The 18,814-nt window shown below is 47.8% G+C and overlaps 2 protein-coding genes across 2 annotated transcripts in view; both read right to left on the reverse strand.

The window, feature by feature from the left end:
* LOC147749096 (retinol dehydrogenase 7-like) overlaps window positions 1-17,734 on the reverse strand; it is a 605,822-nt gene extending 588,088 nt beyond the window's left edge. Inside the window, exon 1 of the mRNA XM_086966140.1 lies at window positions 17,687-17,734. The gene's annotated coding sequence lies outside the window, so the exon portion shown is untranslated. The remainder of the gene's footprint in view (window positions 1-17,686) is intronic.
* LOC147749097 (retinol dehydrogenase 7-like) overlaps window positions 1-17,817 on the reverse strand; it is a 164,734-nt gene extending 146,917 nt beyond the window's left edge. The window contains exon 1 of the mRNA XM_086966151.1: window positions 17,687-17,817. The gene's annotated coding sequence lies outside the window, so the exon portion shown is untranslated. The remainder of the gene's footprint in view (window positions 1-17,686) is intronic.
* Window positions 17,818-18,814: the final 997 nt, after the last annotated feature.

An 18,814-nucleotide genomic window follows, 5' to 3' on the forward strand; every position in this document is an offset into this window, starting at 1 on the left:
TGCCAAAACGCACACTGAAACTAGGCTCAAACCCCCCCTTTTCCACCATTGATTTTCTTCAAACTACTTGCAATCAAAATTAGACCTTCCCAGCAGTGCTCCCAGACCCCTCAACCCACCCTCAAAAAACTAGAACCCCCCCAACAGCCCCCCAAAATCATGCAATACTGCTACGCCTAAGTTTAAATCGTGCCAAAACGCTCTCTGCAACTAGGCCCAAACCCCCCTTTTCCACCATGGATTTCCTTCAAACCACTTTCAATCAAAACTAGACATTCTCAACTCTCACGATCCACTGGAAGGTGTGCGACTTTTTACCCAAACACACGCGCCCGCAAAAAAGACAAAAATTCGGCCAATTGTGGACCAAAAAACACCAAACCCCCCTAAAACCCTGCCAACATCATTATGAACGAGCCTGCATCGGGCCCTGAGCCCTAGACTCCGTGAACCCTACTAAATTAAACCCAAAAACCCTAGTAAACCGCACTGAACCCCCAAAACAGCCATAAACACTAGATATGCTTTCTCTGTCTGTGTCTAAGAGCCTAGGTATTCTACATCAGGTTGCTTCACTCAGTGGTGCCTACCTTGACCGTCTGCATGGCCCTGCTGCAAGCATGGGCCAAAAATCCGTTACGCTCAAGAATTTGCGAATTTTTGGCAATTTTGCGAGATTCGCGGATTGCGAATTTGCTGCCCAAAATCCGCAAATTTCGCGATCGGAACGGATTTTTGGCCCATGCTTGCGGCAGGGCCATGCAGCCGGTCAAGGCAGGCACCACTGAGTGAAGCAACCTGATGTAGCATACCTAGGCTCTTTGTCACAGATAGACGAAGCATATCTAATTGTATGCAGCAATCCACATACCCCCAATTTTACATGAACTGCTGTCTGGACTCTGCCTGGCATAACAACACTACACTGCCTCGACCACTCCATACCATGACTAGACAGACATGTAGTTCTGCTGTAGTAGTTGTTGTAGACTGGTTTACCTGTTTGCCACTCACGAATTGGCCATAGTTCTTCGTAAACCGACGCTGATGATCCATCCGTCCCAGTGAGTGACTGTAAACAAAAAAGATATATTATTTAATCAATCATCATGGTATATTGGCAAACAGTAAGTCCTAGGACATTTTGCATATTGGAAAATGCAACGTAGTGGCCCCTGTAGTTGAAGTATACTTTGAATTAAACAAGGTAAAAAAAAGCAAAGGAAACTTGAGTTACATTTAGTGTGTAAAAGATTAAATAATAACAGAAGACATATGATTCATTTCATCCACAACAAACAAACAGCAATTGCTTTTATCAGAGCCAGACAGCCATTGCTGTCCACTGCATGCCATCTTCTTCTCATTATTTATTACCTGTTCCACTTTTTGTCCGCATCTTCTTCTGAAAGTGAGGGCCCACAGGGAAGCCTCTCCTGTCAATTTCAGAAGTAACTGTCAGCAATCAGCAAGCATGTAGTCAGTAATTCCAGTCCCACTTGAGGGGACTCATCTACGAAGACAAAGTTTCTTTATTCTGCATAATCCAGCCCTCTGCCTTGAGGGAAATGGATAGGGGGAGTCTGGAGGAGGAGGATAGAGGAGCATGATTGAGTTGTGAACTTGTGAACCTCAGGAATGCAGACTGCGGCACCTTCAAATCAATAAGGAAAGAAGATGAAGACAGCGCTGCTGATGTACTTGTTGTGATTAAGTGATTAGAGTTTTGTTGTGGTAAACGTTGCAAAACAAAGAAAGACACACAGGAATAAAAGTGAATAAGGAAGAAAAAAAAGGAAGTAATTTGCAGGCCTCGTGTCAGGGAAGTAGAGCTCGTCCTCAAACTCTGTGAATTGAGATGGGAGCAGGTCAGCTAACAAGAAGAAGTTCCGTCAGCTAAGTCGGTGTCCTCTTCTTCCTGCGTGCATTCACGTATTTTGTAATCTGGTGGTATGAAGTGCTGATTCATCTTGATCATTGTTAACCTCTCCACATTTTTGGGCGAGAGGCGGATCCTTTTCGAAGTTATAATGGCACCAGCAGCACTAAAAAACACGTTCAGAAGACACGCTTGCGAGTGGGCAAGACAAATAATTTAGAGCCAGGTTGGTGATCAGTTGCCATAAAGGGCTTTTCACATACCAATACTGCAATGGGTTCTGATTAACAAAGACCTCTGTTGGGTCATCCAGATAGGCCTTCACCATCGACTCAAGGTTCTCCAGGGTTGCTCCACTTTGCGTACCATCGGTGGCCTTTGCATCACTGAAACGAGCAAACGCTTGATGAGTTAGCCAATCCGCTTCCGACAATATTATGGCCGGGCCTGGTGCAGGTGAGGATGATGATACGGTTGCTGGTGTCATTAACGGCTGTGAGGGAAAGTGACCCCCTACGGCCACAGATTCAGAAGTGGACCTTGACACCGGATGGCCTGCTGATTCAGTAGTACTTCTGAGGGATCCTTCAACTTTCTGCAGCTCTTTTTCGAACCTAGTGGCTGACAGAGCTAGCCAATGTTTGTACTTTGAAACATCTGCTTCATTAAAAGGAATGAATGCTTTGCTGGCCACGGCCTTTTTGCACTGTGGATCCAGAATAGTGGCACAAATGTAATATTGTTCTGTATGTATATTTTTAAGCCTTTCATAGTCAGCTAGGCGGCTTAATAAACTCTCCGCCAACTGATATGCGTCTTGCTTTTAAGCATCATCTCGGAACGTTGAAGACACCGCCTTCATTTGGTGCTCTAGCATGCGCAACAATGGTATAGCTTTGCCCAAAGTACAGTCCTCCCTGCTGACTTCACGCGTGAAGACCTCAAAAGGACGAAGCATGTCTGTCAGGCTTTTAACTAGCTTCCATTCCTCTAACTCTAGCCACATGTCTTTCATAGAAGAACCCAGTCCATAGACATACTGGTTGATTACCACCCACTCCTCAGACAGACGTTCATGCATGTAGAAGGTTGAGTTCCAACGTGTTACCACCTCCTGGATGAGTCCTCTGACTGGCAGTCTACGTTCAGGTTGCATGTTAATCAGCTGCTTCCGGGCCTTAAAATAATGGCTGAAATGTGTGCAGATTCTTCAGCAGGTGGTCAGTAACTTGCTGACTGTCTTTTCTTTTTTCAAGAAATCTTGCACAACTGTGTTAATACTGTGCACCAAACACGGCACTCTGAAATACTCACCATCATGCATGGCCTTAACTATATTAGTGCCATTATCCGTGGAAACATAACCAATCATGCACTTTCTTGGATGCAGCCATTGAAAGACCTTACTGTTAAACTCCTCCAAAATGTTTACTGCAGTATGAGATTTCTCCATGGCAAACATGGCTACTGTTGCATGTTTCCGAGTAGCTTGAAAAACTGTGTCCGGGTCAACAACTGCATTTATCTTGTCTGTAACCCCTGCAAAAGAGACCCAGTGTGCAGTGATGCACAAGTAATCAAGGGCTTGGCAACCGGTCCACATGTTTGTTGCCAGGTGGATAGTGTGAACAGCACTCTTATGCAAAGCTGCCCCAATCACCTCAAGCACATCTTGATGTAGTGCTGGAACCGCAACTCTGGCAAAATAGGACCGGCTAGGAACCCTCTATTTAGGGCAGATTGTTGCCACAAATTCTAGAAAACCCACCCCTTCCATGAAAGAAAAAGGGAGAAGGTCCAGCGTTAGCATTTTAGCCAGCTTTGCGTTATACAGATGTGCCGTTGGGTGGTTGCGTTCAAATGGCGCATCCGACCAAACCATGCTTCTAATGGTGGTCTGGGCCGTTTTATGTGATGATGATGATGCAGACTTCTTCAAACCAGTTAGGCTCATTGATGTACTTTTTCGCATTGGTGTCTATCCCAGACTCTTAGTGTGCCTCATACATGTTGCAGGGGTAGAGGGTGTGAGCGCTACCACTGCAGTGCTGCTGCCAGGGGTACTGGGTGTACCAGAAAAAATGTCTGTCGTTTCTACACTTCCCCCTGCACGATCAGCCCCTCGTCATCATCAGATGCAATATGAATGGATATATTTGGATTTGTTTTCTTTTGGCTTCCTGAATCTTACTCAGGTGCGCCTCCCACTGTATAGTGTGGCGTTTTTTGAGATGACCTCTCTGGCCTCCGGTACCATAGTTGGTACCAAGCTTACACCGACTAACTGATATTTTACAAATCGAACACACTATCATGTTTTCCGCCTTTTGGCTAACACTAAGGAAGTCCCAAACGGGGGACTGGAGATGTCTGCTGGTGGTGGAGGTGCTACTTTCAGTTTCAATGCCAGATGAAGTGGAGGATGAAGTGGCTGAATTCGACTCTGTTGTTCACTTACAGCGCCACTACTTGAGGTAATCAATGGAGATCCCTGCCGGCCCTTCTGATTAGAAAATATGGAAGCTGTAGGACATGTTGGTGTTGTAGTTAACTGCGTTGGTGGTGGTAACAGTGCCACGCCGCCCACATCCCGCTCAGCAGCCATTCGGGATAGGGTAAAAATGTCTGTCTGCTGCATGCCCGCTGGGGCTGGAGTGACGACTGATGACTGGGTCGTCGTCAGACAGTTCATCAGCAGCAGAATACACCACTTCTTGTTCGTCGTCATCACCCATAACTAAAAGGCTTGCGGGAACCTTCCTTTCAGGCTTAGCTACCTTTGTAGGCTCATGGCGTGCCTCCCCCTCAGACTGCATTGGTGAGTTCCAATCAAGAACAAGATCATCAGAAGGAACGGGGCTTGAAGAGGAACTTGTAGTAGCCCTCCTTGACCTTTTTCTTGCTGGGAATCTGGAAGACAATGGATCATCCTCAGGAGGAGTGGCTTCCTCGGATGATACCGCCGCTTGAATCTCTATTTCCTGATGTGCCCCTACTTCTGGAGGAACAAGCATTGTGGGCAGTTGTGCCACTCCATGCGCCTCTCCATGCGCCTCTCCTTGCGCCTCTCTTTGCGCCTATCCTTGCGCCTGTACTTGCGCCTCTCCTTGCCCATGTACTTGCGCTTGTACTAGTTGCACCTGTGGTTGTTGTTGCTGCTGTGGTTGTTGAACACTCGTCAGCTGAGTTACACCCTGCGTTGATTGGGTGCTACTTTCTTGCGATGAGCTAACATCACTGGTCTATGGTGATTGAGCAATGACAGTGGCTGCCTCTGCAGCACTCATGGGCTTGGACCTAACGTTGCGTGGTGGCACTGAGCCTAATGAAGTGGAGGTGCTTCTCCCAGCTTGGTCCCTGGCAGACCCCGCTGCTGCAGACGTTTTTTCCCCGAAAAAAGTGTCTGTGGGCACACCAGTCTCCTTGGTAAGTGGCACCACTTGCTTCTACTGCTCCTTCTTACTGGCAGTGGCACTGGCAACTTTCTTTGTAAAGGAGCTATGGCCACCTTTCTTTGGGCCCATCTTCTTCAGATATCAGAACAGCAGGCCGCAGTTGCACAAGTTGCAGAGTTGTCTGTGGCCACACATGACGTCACGTGACGTTGTGCTGCACACACCGCTGCAGGACTTCTTCCTGGCACTGGTGTTTCTTTTGTGCACTTAAAAGCAAAGGAAACCAGAGGAACATCAGTTAAACACCCCAAAAAGTCAAAAAAACACACACAAATCACCACAATCCAATGCCATCCATGCCCTCAATGATGTTTAAATTCAAGAGGCCCCACACAAAGCCTTGGTCCATGCACCACTCACTACCCCTGGGCATAATGGGTGAAAGCATGGCAGGCTGGGTGCAGGCCTATGGCACAAAGCACACTTCCTGGCTTCAAAATGGCCCCTTGTCCCCCAGCCACATGGCCAGGCCCTGCCCGGACCAGGCCTCAAAATGGCCCCCACCCACATGGCCAGGCCCCAACGACACCCCAAAAAGTAAAAAAAAACACACAAAAATCACCTCAATCCAATGCCATCCATGCCCTCAATGATGTTTAAATTCAAGAGGCCCCACACAAAGCCTTGGTCCATGCAACACTCACTACCCCTGGGCATAATGGGTGAAAGCAGGGCAGGCTGGGTGCAGGCCTATGGCACATAGCACACTGCCTGGCTTAAAAATGGCCCCTTGTCCACCAGCCACATGGCCAGGCCCTGCCTGGACCAGCCCTCAAAATGGCCAACACCCACGTGGCCAGGCCCCAACAACACCCCAAAAAGTCGAAAAACACACAAAAATCACCACAATCCAATGCCATCCATGCCCTCAATGATGTTTAAATTTAAGAGGCCCCACACAAAGCCTTGGTCCATGCACAACTCACTACCCCTGGGCATAATGGGTGAAAGCAGGACAGGTTGGGTGCAGGCCAATGGCTCAAAGCACACTGCCTGGCTTCAAAATGGCCCCGTGTCCCCTAGCCACATGGCCAGGCCCTGCCTGTACCAGGCCTCAAAATGGCCCCCACCCACATGGCCAGGCCCCAACAACACCTCAGAAAGTAAACAAAACACACAAAAATCACCACAATCCAATGCCATCCATCCCCTCAATGATATTTAAATTCAAGAGACCCCACACAAAGCCTTGGTCCATGCACCACTCACTACCCCTGGGCCTACTGGGCCAGTGTGGCTTTACACGCACCCCAAAATTAAACCAAAATTCCACATATAACAGTGAGCTATTAAATTCAATAGTGTCATAATGAGATTTAAGTTCAACAACACTCACAGAAATGTTTGTATCATGCACCCATGACTAACCCTGGGCCTGGTGGCTACCCACAATATATTTTTATTAAAAGTTGTGGAAAAGTTTACAAATTGTAGTTGCAGCAACTGCAATGCCCCAAACAAACAACACCAACTTACTTGTAAAATCTCAAATCCAAAAGTGATCCAAAGTCCAAAAAGTCCTCAAATACAAATATCCAGCAGCAGCCACAAAAAGTAATCCTTCCAGCTCCAGATCCAAATGAAAAGTGACCAGGCCATGGACAAAGCACTGGGAGGAGCCTGCTGGACAGGAACAGGAAGTTGGAGACTCTGGGCCACTTCCTTCCTCCCCCCCCCAAAAAAAATGGCCTCCTTGCACAAAAAAGTGCAGCCAAATGTCAATCTGAGGAGTTATTCTCATCAAAATCATCATATTCAGAAGGTTTATGCTGCCTGCCGTGGATTTCGCGAGCTATTCAAATCGCCTGCCGGAAGTCAGCTGCGCGCCACATCTACGTGATCGCAATTGTTTACTCCCGCGATACGTGATCGTGGGCCCTTATGACGTACTCGCGTTGTCAAAACTCTCCCACTGCAAGATGGCGGGCCGCGATGACGAACTAGGGGTCGAAAAACTCTCGTGCGATCACTCAGCAAGCTCCAAAATGGCGCAGCACACGCAAGATGGGATGAAAAGCTTTTTAACGCTGCGCGCGATATTGTACTTTTCAAGCGCGACCAAGCAAAAAAATTCGCCGGGTTGCAAATTGCGGATTTCTTGGCAAATTCGCGGGATTCCCGGACCGCGAAATTGCCAAAAATCTGCAAATTCCGCAAACGGAACGGATTTTGCACCCACGCTTAGATGACACCCACGTTATCTTTTCTGGATGAACTGCTTGATGATTGGTTATTTTATTGGCAGCCTATCGAGGTTGAGCCTCTACATGAAACACTCTAGCCATCCTAGAGTGCTTTAGAGTTACAACCGTTAGCATGACCACTAACGTTATGAGCCAACGATAACAAGCAATGGCAACATGAACGATGGTGCCGGCAAGAACAATCCCATGCATACAGAAAATACTATGGATGCCACACATTTATTGGCTCAGCCCTCCCATGAGCACACTTACGCTGTAAGTGAACCAAATGATGCTATAGACAATGTGGTTGTAGTGAATACTGATGAAAATTATAAACTCCCAGTAAAAAAAAAAAAAAGCTGCATCATTTTTCCAAATTGGCATAGGCGATTTTGGATATGATGTATTTATTTGTCAAAATGCACCTCCCTAGAAAAAAGTGTGTATGTGTTGTAAAAGTCTTAATAGGTTTCTCTTTTCAGCTCACAATTGTCAAGACCTAAGCTAATATTCATGCAATGCTTATAGGTTGATTTTATAATAACATTTACATGTCTTTTATGTCCCTTATGTTTATAAAATACTCATATTTATCCTACATATGCTATTTTTATTTCCATATTACACCGCTATGTATATTTTATGCACTTAGATAATTAATTGATCAGAGAGCATGGACTTTGCTAAATATCCTCAAAACACAATAATCCAATAAAAGTATTATGTCAATCCGAGATATATACACCAGGGATGTCATGTAGATTCTATGGCCCTGACTCAATTTTGTCCAAACTAGGACTCCATTATGTCTTAGGTCTGCTTGGAAAATGGTGACCTTTTACTACGTAGATTCTGAAATATAGTGGTCTTTAATTTCCCAAGGAAAGTACATTTGTCACATCGTCTGCCCTGAACTGGGGTGCTAAAGAACGATGATGGATACAACCCAGATCTGTGACTGGGGGTGAGTGTCTGAAAAGTTTCAGCGCTCCATCCATCATCTCCTTGTGTTTACATCCTTCTGCCATACAAAATATATCATTTCCCCCACTAGAAACATACAAAAGATGTCATATCCTTCTGATAGTGACATAAAAAAATCTTCCTTGTGCGACAGCAAGCTAGAACAGTGACTTTTCTAAGATCAAATCACAGCTATAACGCAAACAGTGGAGTCTGTATTAACGTATTTTTAGCTTAATAGTACATCTATCTGATGTATATTATTCAGTCTACATTCTGTAAGAAAGATAAGAGGGGTCTGAGTACTATAAAAACCTTTTAAAATCATCAAATCGGAGCGGTCTTTGCTCCAGATTATTGCACCAGATGCTGGCCGAGATTCTCCTGATAGAACTGCCCAATCGACATGCTGCTTCTGCCTTCAATCCCTTACTGAATGTTGATGACACACCGAGAGGAAAAGAGCTGAGCCCAGCTGTTGTGTGTTTTATATTGAAAGACACTCGGGTCCAGTCCTCCAGATAATCACAGCATTTTGCTGTAAAACAGGCATGCAGTACTTTGTCTTCCAAGAAACTCTAGATACAAATTACTCTACTCCATACTCTTGTAGTTTAGCTCAAAAAAGTAGGTTTATGGTGTTAGGTTGTTAGTGTGAAAAATGAATTTCTTGTTACATTAGAAATGTTCATATTATGCTCATTTTTAGTCATATGCCTCAGCGCTTTATGATTCATATATTGTGTGGTTACTTTTCATGTGCTAAGCAACAGAATTAGAACGTTAAAATAGGCATTATTAACCATAAAGTATCTCTTACTTAGTGCAGTGCTTGTGTGGGAAAGATTGAAATTGGGTCTGAATTACCACTGCATCCCTGAAACCTTTATGGTACTGTTAGTAACCTGAAAAACACTGACACCACATCAACCAGAGTTGTGAGGGGTTGTGTGGGGCTAAAACAATCTGGACTTTCACATTCAATCTTTGGTGCACTGAACTAAGTGCCAGCATCTGTCGGGAAGAAAGTCAGATCTTGTAGAGCTAAGCTTAAGACTTAAGGGCATATTATCAAGGAAAATTATCGCCGCTTTAGCGGCAGGAAACTGGCGCTAAAACAGCGATAATGAGCTTGATAATATGCCCTGGAGAATTCCAATAGAAGCCCATGTTCAAACCAGAACACGGGCTTCTATTGGAATTCTCTACGGCATATTATCAAGCCCATTATCGCCGTTTTAGCTGCAGTTTCCTGCCACTAAAGCGGCGATAATTTTAACTTCATTCCTTGATAATATGCCCCTACGTTTACACAACATGTCTTGCAATCTTGTATCCAGACGGTATGGCCATGGCGATGTCAGGCAGTGACGCTGAGGTTAGCCATGTCTCCATAACAAAGAGGAGGTCTGGGATGTCAGGTCCCAGATTTTCGTGGTGTGGTTTCTGATCGAGCTTTGTTAAGGAGCATGCATGTCAGTGTGTCTTGGCTTGCATGTTTCTTAGGGGGAGCTGGTCGTGCTCTGGGTATTGCTGGTATGGGAGTTGGTGGTGTTTGTGTGGTGGATGAGCTGCGGCATGTGACGCGGCAGGGGGTGCACAAGAAGGGTCCTTATCCATTGTGCAGTGCAGCAGCAGTGTGGAGACTGGCGTCCCTGGTGAGAGTCCGGAAAAGAGCTGCTGAGTATCGCTGGGGATTAGTCGTACCAGAGTTTGTGGTGCTGCGCGAGGTCCAAGCACATCCGGGCACAGACTGTCTTTAGGTCTCGCTATTCGATGCGCATGCGCATCGAGCTTGCGAGGATATAGGGCTTTAACCAGAGTTAAACTAACTTGCAAGGAATCGTGGCGATTCCTTGCAGTGCCCGTGACTTTTAAGCTCAATGCGCATGCGCATTGAGCTTAAAAGCGCGTGCACATCAGTTCCCTCAGCAGCACTCCAGGCCCCTGCTGCTTTCACACCTCCCCGCTCCGCCCCCTCCCCTGCCCGCCGTGTCGCATTTCTCCTCCCCCCTCCCCTTATCTGCCTTCCCTCCGTCTGTTCCCTCTCCCCGCTCCGCCCCCTCCCCTGCCCCCTCCCCTTCTCCTCTCTCTTCCCTCCGTCTTGCTTCTCCAGCACACCCGGCCTCACTTCTCCTCCCCCTAATTACACTTCTTTCACTGCCGCCAGGCTGCTGTCACTTAATCTCCCCACTGCCCCACTCCCATTAGTGTCCTAACTACACTTCCAAGTCTCGCTAACTCGCCGCCTCCTCTCTATCCCTCTCTCTCTGTTCTTTTCCCATCTCTCCGTCCTCCCCTCTCCTTTTCTCAATATTCTTATATACTTTTCATACTTGTTTTTGCAGTAATCTGGTACATCTTTTGATTTTCGGCACTATCTCGACTCGTGTAGCTCGTGTTCCTCTGCCCATTTGTGCTTCCAGTATATTCCGTCATAGCCTACTCTCCTGTTCGAGCTTGCTTTAGGAAATTCCTGTCGCTTCCACACGGATCACAAGATGTTTTATCCAGGTTAGAGCTGTGCTGGAGACCTTCGCTCACAGCAGATTGCGGTTACCAGACCCTCGCCTCGACTGCAAGATGTCTCTGCAGAAGAGAAATGTAACTGCGAACACGAGTCTGTCTGTTGCAGACAGTCCTGCAAGATACCGCCAGGCTGGATTACTTGCCATCATAGTCCATTCCTAGGGACACAGTTACTCTGTTTACTAACTTCTCCCTTTTATTCCGCGATGTAAAGCTTTGAAACTCTCCATAGTTTCCTTCAATAGATAACTGTACACACAACTGTGGAAGCTATGGGTGTCGTCAGCTCTCAGTGCTCGCCAGAGTATCTCATTCCGGTATTTTCAGATAACAGAGCTTCCCCGTCGCTGGGCAGTCTGAGCAAGAAGCTCTCTGCGGTTCGGGCATGCAGATGTATATTGCCACATACATTGAGGTCCGATGCTGCCATGCTCCTTCTAGGTGTCTCTGGTACAGGATCCGCTCCTGACTGCGGGGATGCTTTTCAGTGCCTCGAAGTATACTTTGAACAGTGGCCTTCATGCAGGTTTTTGTGCTCCGACTCCCCCTGGCTCCTATCCAGGCAGAGAAGCAGACAGGCCCACCTTCAGCCAATTCTACTACTTGGTGATAGCACGCACAGTGGCCTGCTGGCTGTTGTTGCCCCTTATCTTGAAGTGTCCCTGTTGTCTTTGTACTGTTGCAGCAAAGAGTACACGCAACCAGAAGATGCAGTCTAACCCGCCCCCATAATCTCTGTCTCCTACTGCGAAAACTCTCTAAGTAAGAGTTTTTTTTCATTACCTTTTGCTTACATAAAAGCCTGTTTGGCTCAGACACTTCGTGCAGTTAATTACATCATCAGCACCGATGTCAATGTGTTCTGTCGGGATTCCTAATTTAAAAAAAGTTGAAATGACGCAGCGTCTTTCCTCAAAATTAATTTGGAGCTAGCACTTGCAGGTGGGGGTAAAATGTTAGCACTCCGCAGCTTACAATAAACAGTGCGTCCTGCTTCTCCGCTAAACTCCCTCACCCTCACTCACCCTCAACCCCTCACCCTCACTCACCCTCACTCACCCTCAACCCCTCACCCTCACTCACCCTCAACCCCTCACCCTCACTCACCCTCACTCACACTCACCCTCACCCTCACTCACCCTCACTCACCCTCACTCACCCTCACTCACCCTCACCCTCACTCACCCTCACCCACCCTCAACCCCTCATCCTCACTCACCCTCACCCTCAACCCCACTCACCCTCAACCCCTCACCCTCACCCTCAGTCACCCTCACCCTCACTCACCCTCAACCCCTCACCCTCAATCCCTCACCCTCACTCACCCTCAACCCCTCACTCACCCTCAACCCCTCACCCTCACCCTCACTCACCCTCAACCCCTCACCCTCACTCACCCTCACTCACCCTCACTCGCCCTCACTCACCCTCACTCGCCCTCACTCACCCTCACTCACCCTCACTCACCCTCACTCACCCTCACCCTCACTCACCCTCACCCTCACTCACCCTCACCCTCACTCACCCTCACCCTCACTCACCCTCACTCACCCTCACTCACCCTCAACCCCTCACCCTCACTCACCCTCAACCCCTCACCCTCACTCACCCTCAACCCCTCACCCTCACCCTCACTCACCCTCAACCCCTCACCCTCAACCCCTCGCTCACCCTCACTCTCACTCACCCTCACTCACCCTCAACCCCTCAGCCTCACTCACCCTCAACCCCTCACCCTCCCTCACCCTCAACCCCTCACCCTCGACCCCTCCCCCTCAACCCCTCACCCTCACTCACCCTCACTCACCCTCACTCACCCTCAACCCCTCACCCTCACTCACCCTCAACCCCTCACCCTCAACCCCTCACCCTCACCCTCACTCACCCTCACAACACATATTGTGTTACAATAGGTGTCACATTTGCGAAAGATAAAACTATTGGCATTGTAAATAACAAAGCTATTAATTCGCTATTTTCAAAACAAGCACATAAATAAAAAATGTGTCCTTTACAATACCAATAGCTCAAACTTTCCTAATGCGAGACCTATTGCATTGCTGTGCTTCTCTCCCCTGCTGCACTCTCCTGCTCTCTAGAGATGTGGCCTAACGACCAGAGCTGCCATCTAAGTCACGTAAATACAAAACCCTCACTCACCCTCACCCTCACTCACCCTCAACCCCTCACCCTCAATCGCTCACCCTCACTCACCCTCACCCTCACCCTCACCCTCACTCACCCTCACCCCCTCACCCTCACTCACCCTCAACCCCTCACCCTCACTCACCCTCACCCTCACCCACCCTCACCCTCACTCACCCTCACCCTCACTCACCCTCAACCCCTCACCCTCACTCACCCTCACTCACCCTCACTCACCCTCACTCACCCTCACTCACCCTCACTCGCCCTCACTCACCCTCACTCACTCACCCTCACTCACCCTCACTCACTCACCCTCACTCACTCACCCTCACTCACCCTCACTCACCCTCACTCACCCACACTCACCCTCACTCACCCTCGCTCACCCTCACTCACCCTCACTCACCCTCAACCCCTCACCCTCACTCACCCTCACCCTCACTCACCCTCACCCTCACTCACCCTCAACCCCTCACCCTCACTCACCCTCAACCCCTCACCCTCACCCTCACTGACCCTCAACCCCTCACCCTCAACCCCTCACTCACCCTCACTCACACTCACCCTCACTCACCCTCAACCCCTCAGCCTCACCCTCACTCACCCTCACCCTCACTCACCCTCAACCCCTCACCCTCACTCACCCTCAACCCCTCACCCTCACTCACCCTCAACACCTCACCCTCACTCACCCTCAACCCCTCACCCTCACTCACCCTCGACCCCTCACCCTCGACCCCTCCCCCTCAACCCCTCACCCTCACTCACCCTCACTCACCCTCACTCACCCTCACTCACCCTCAACCCCTCACCCTCACTCACCCTCAACCCCTCACCCTCACTCACCCTCAACCCCTCACCCTCAACCCCTCACCCTCACTCACCCTCACAACACATATTGTGTTACAATAGGTGTCACTTTTGCGAAAGATAAAACTATTGGAATTGTAAATAACAAAGCTATTAATTCGCTATTTTCAAAACAAGCACATAAATAAATGTGTCCTTTACAATACCAATAGCTCAAACTTTCCTAATGCGAGACCTATTGCATTGCTGTGCTTCTCTCCCCTGCTGCACTCTCCTGCTCTCTAGAGATGTGGCCTAACGACCAGAGCTGCCATCTAAGTCACGTAAATACAAAACATGTTGCATTCCAAATGCTATAGGTGTCACATTCGCGAAAGTTATAACTATTGGCATTGTAAATGACAAAGCCAACAATTTAGCAATTTTAAAAACCAACAAATAAATAAAATATGTCATTTACAAGACCAATAACTCCAACTTTTCTAATGCGAGACCTATTGCATTTCCAATGCTTGTTTTCCTTTGGTGTGCCTTTGGCACGCCAGTGGCGTGGCCGTACTGCTCCCGCCATTAACTAGGTCCTGGGAGGGAAAAGGAACGCAGGGGTGGTGGGCGGGGATAGGGAGGTGCGATGGGCTTGGAAGGGGCATACAAATACAGAGAGAGCGGGAACAAACAATAAAAGCAGCGGACCAGAGGGCTGACAGGAAACAAAGGGTGAGCAGCACAATTGGTAACAAAAGAGCGAGAGAGGGAAAATGGCATGAAAGGCACCAAGGAGGGAAAGAAGGAGATGAAAAGTGGCACAAACTTTCACAAAAGATATAGAGAGAAAGAACACAGAAAAGTTGAAAAGTGAGGAATGAAAAACAACACAAAAGTCACAAAGAGTGCAACTGAGAGGAAAATGGCACAAACAAGTCAGAGAGAGTGAAAGACATGGCAGAGCGGTCAAAAGGGAAGCAATGAAACAGTACAAAAGGGGCACAGAAGGTCACAAAGAGAGAGAGGAATATGGCACTAGAGGTCCTAGGGAGAGAGAGAGAGCTGCAGTAGTGGCTGGTGTGCTGGAGAAGTGACAGGGCGAGGGTTGGTGGTGGGGGCATAGGGATTGCGGGTGGGAGAAAAAATGTACCTGCAGCCAGCTTTGTCGCGCTCTTCTGCTCCTCCTCGTGGTTCTTACCGATCGCGTGAGACGGAAGCTGCCGGGCTACTCCGAGCTACGGAACTACTGCTGCTCCTTCCCCGTATTTTTGGGAGCGAAAGCCCTAAACCGAAGATTTACTTGAATTATAATTCGCCTTCAATCACCTGGTACAATGTCCACGATGATATCGGACTAGGCACGAAGGAATTCGAGTGCCCATTGAGGACATACTGTCTCTTGAGTGAACCTTAATCCTGAGCTGAAATTCTTAGCTAGAGGTGTACCGCCCAACTGATCTGGAATCGTGACACCGTTCCAATTTTAATTGGTGCTTCCCTGTCCCCTGCCCCCACTACCGTCCTGAAGAAGACCCGCAGCAGAGGTCGTGACTTCCCCCTATTGCGCCAGGGTCGAAACGTCGACGATCCCCCCCGTCATTTCATCAAAGCCTACACCTGCCCCTCCCTGTCCCCTTGTATAAAATTGTATATAGATTGTAAATGGGTAGGCTTTACGTGTGCAATGTATAAATAATCCTTCTGTTGCACTCAATCACCCTCAAATCTATCCTTTACTTTCCTTCACTTGAGCACCAACTTCCTTTCCTTTCAAATTTTTTGCCTTTGCTCAATTTTATGAATTTGTAAATAAACTGCAGCAACATTTGTTGAATTTATTGTTGTGTTGGGTTACTTGCATTTATTGCATTTTTTGCATTGATTTAAGCTTGCAATACATCTCCATGTGTTTGTATATTCAGATTCATTCTGATTTTTTGCTGATTATGAAGTAATAACATCTACTTGACTAGTCGCGTCTAAAACTTATATCTAGGACCACCTTCTTTACATAATTACTGTTACCCAGGTCCTATTGATTATTTGGGTTTACCCCATTGTTTTCAATGACCTCTTCTCCAGGCGGCACAGGCTCCCAGAATGCCCTGCGGCCAATCCTGAAGCTGCACTCACGCATGAGAGTAGCTTCAGGATTGGCCTGAGCGCCATTGATTTGCGCTCCATGACAGACTGGGAGTCTGTGCCTGCGCTCTCCAACCCAGCTGCGTTGCTTGGTTGGAGAAAGCTTTCACTGTGCATGATGATTTGGCCAGCCTCAGACGGCCAGCTAAACCATCATGCGCAGTGAAGGGAGTGCACTACCACTCTCCTCAGTGCCTGTCACCCCCTAGGACCCACCCTAAGACAATCAGGCAAGGAAAAATAAAATGAGTGTTTATTATCATTTTATTTTTCCTTTCCTGATGTTTTTGTGGGGGGTTGCGCTCCTCCTCCATAGCGGAGGAGCCGCCGCTAGAGGGGTGGAGAGGGAAAGCAAGAAGGAGAGACGGGAGGAGGGTGTCGAGGTGCTTGAGCTGGGTCCAAAAAGGCCTTGACCGGTGGATGGGTTGGTCACAGGTAAGTACTGGGGGTGCTGGACATGATTTGCAAGATACTGCTTGAACTGGATGCAAACCTTTGCCATTTTACTGCAAACAAGGAGGTTTGTTTTAGTAATCACTACGGGGCTCATTTATGAGCCCTTGCGTCACTTTTGCACCACCGGTGCTTCACTTTTTGTGACGCACCAGCAGTGTAAAAATGCACCTTGTTGTGCCATATTTACAAAGTGACGCATCTAGGTAGATGCGTTACTTTGTAAACCCCTGCGCTACATTATACCTGCGCCAGGTATAATGTATGCATGGGGGCTGTTCCCACGCAAGAAAGGGTCATAGAAATGACGCAGTGAAATACGCCAGATTTCACTGCGCCACTTCTAGGACTCAAATGTGTCAAAACCTTACGCCTGCCTCACAGCAGCTGTAAGACTAGCGCAAGCCCTTTAACATGGGGCTTGCCCCATGTGAAAGGACACATTGCTGGAGTTGCGTCACTTTTGTGACAGACTGCAGCAATGTGTCACTTTTGCAGCATTAACTACGTCAGCAATACTGACGTATCTGTAACTCCTTGCGACATGATGCGTCATACAGTAAATATGACGCATCAATCATGTCTCAAGGAGGGCGCGCTGAGAAGTGACGCATCGCTGCTTTCACGCAGCGATGCGTCACTTCTCATAAATGAGGCCCAATATTTTTAGCAAACAGAGGGCACAAAACTGATCTGGGATTACAGCAGAAAAAATATCATTCAGTAATAGCACAGAAGGAGATAGCTGGAGCTCTACATTTCTGCTATACATTTTTTTTATCGGAATCCGGTCTGTAATGTGTTTTTTATTAACTACATAATAAAAGTGCCTAGGGCTCTAATTAACGAACCTGAGGGAGGACAACCTAGCTCAAACAATTTGTGTCCATGCACGTTGACTCCGCATTTTCGCTCACTTAAAATGAGTACTTTGTAACTCTCATTATTCAGTACTATTCGTTTATCCTAAATTGGTTTGCAGATGCCCGGGCAGTAAAGCGCCCGACTTATATTAGCATAAAGGTAGCAGGCTGCCTGGCCTGAGCATACAATATCTCTCTTTTCAAAGCGACAATACTCAATAACAGCATGATTCTGCGCAGACAGTAATGTGCAGAATGTATATATACCATTACCTCTCTCTGCAAGCCGTCGCTTCACCAAGTACCCGATTGTGGTAATTCTGGCTTCTCAGCAGGCTCGATGTGACAGTCGCACGTGCCAGGGTGGAATACACCTATAAAGCGCAGATTGTGCACATTCCAGAAATCTCTCATCGCTGTCTGGGTGTGCGCCGCCGCCTTGCACACCAAATGACAGCAGGCGTGGTTCAGAAAACCATACACCCATGGGCGGTTCTCGGGCGTCCTCCCGTAAACGTCTCACAGACAGGGCCTGACACGGATGGGCACTCTCGCTGCCAAGTCATGGGCAACACTCTCAGCAGGATCTGGATTTGTAAACAGTCCTTTACTTGTTGGGCTTTGTGAACGAACACTCATAGTGCTGGAAGGAAAACTGTCAGTCCTCGAATGTATTGCGTCATATTTTAACCCAATCTTGGTGCACATCTGACAGGAGGCGCCATCTTGGCACCGCAGCGCACCCCAATCCGCCTCCTTAAGCAAGCCATGATTCAGTGAATAGAAAGATTCAGGTACGTTTATCTGCCAAGAAGAAACGGCTGGAAAATCTGATTCACTTATGGTAGGAATAGACAATCTTTTATCGACAGGCCAGCACAAACCATTCACATCCGACAGGTGACAACTCGAGATCTCTGCAAGGGCCAACAGCACTGCTTCAGTTAAGAGTGTATCTGATGGTTCACTGGGAAGTGAGGGGCAACTCTATCACCTCATTCAGTCAGTGATGGACTGGGACAGAAACTATGTCTGTCACCAAAATAAATGCGGCCCCCGTTAGTGAATTAGATAGCTACACAAGGATTGGCAAAGTCAATAGGTCTCGCCTATATGGGAGCTATTGCATTTGCCAATGTCTTTTAACTATGTTGTGCAGCAGCTTGGCTAAAAGTTAGTGCTGTGGCATAGAGGAGAATTGCGGAATCGAGCGGCATACAGTGGAGAGGCATATAGTGGCATGGAGTGGAGTGTAGCGTGAAGTGGGGTACAATAGAGTGGAGTTGTGTATAGTAGAGTGACATACAGTAGAGTAGCATACAGTAGAGCGGAATAGAGTAGGATGGCATAGAGTAAAGTTGCATACAGTAGAGTGGCATAGAGTAGAGTGGTCTAAAGTGT

The sequence above is a fragment of the Lissotriton vulgaris genome, chromosome 1_1 (genome assembly GCF_964263255.1).
Source record: "Lissotriton vulgaris chromosome 1_1, aLisVul1.2, whole genome shotgun sequence".
Classification (NCBI taxonomy): domain Eukaryota; kingdom Metazoa; phylum Chordata; class Amphibia; order Caudata; family Salamandridae; genus Lissotriton; species Lissotriton vulgaris.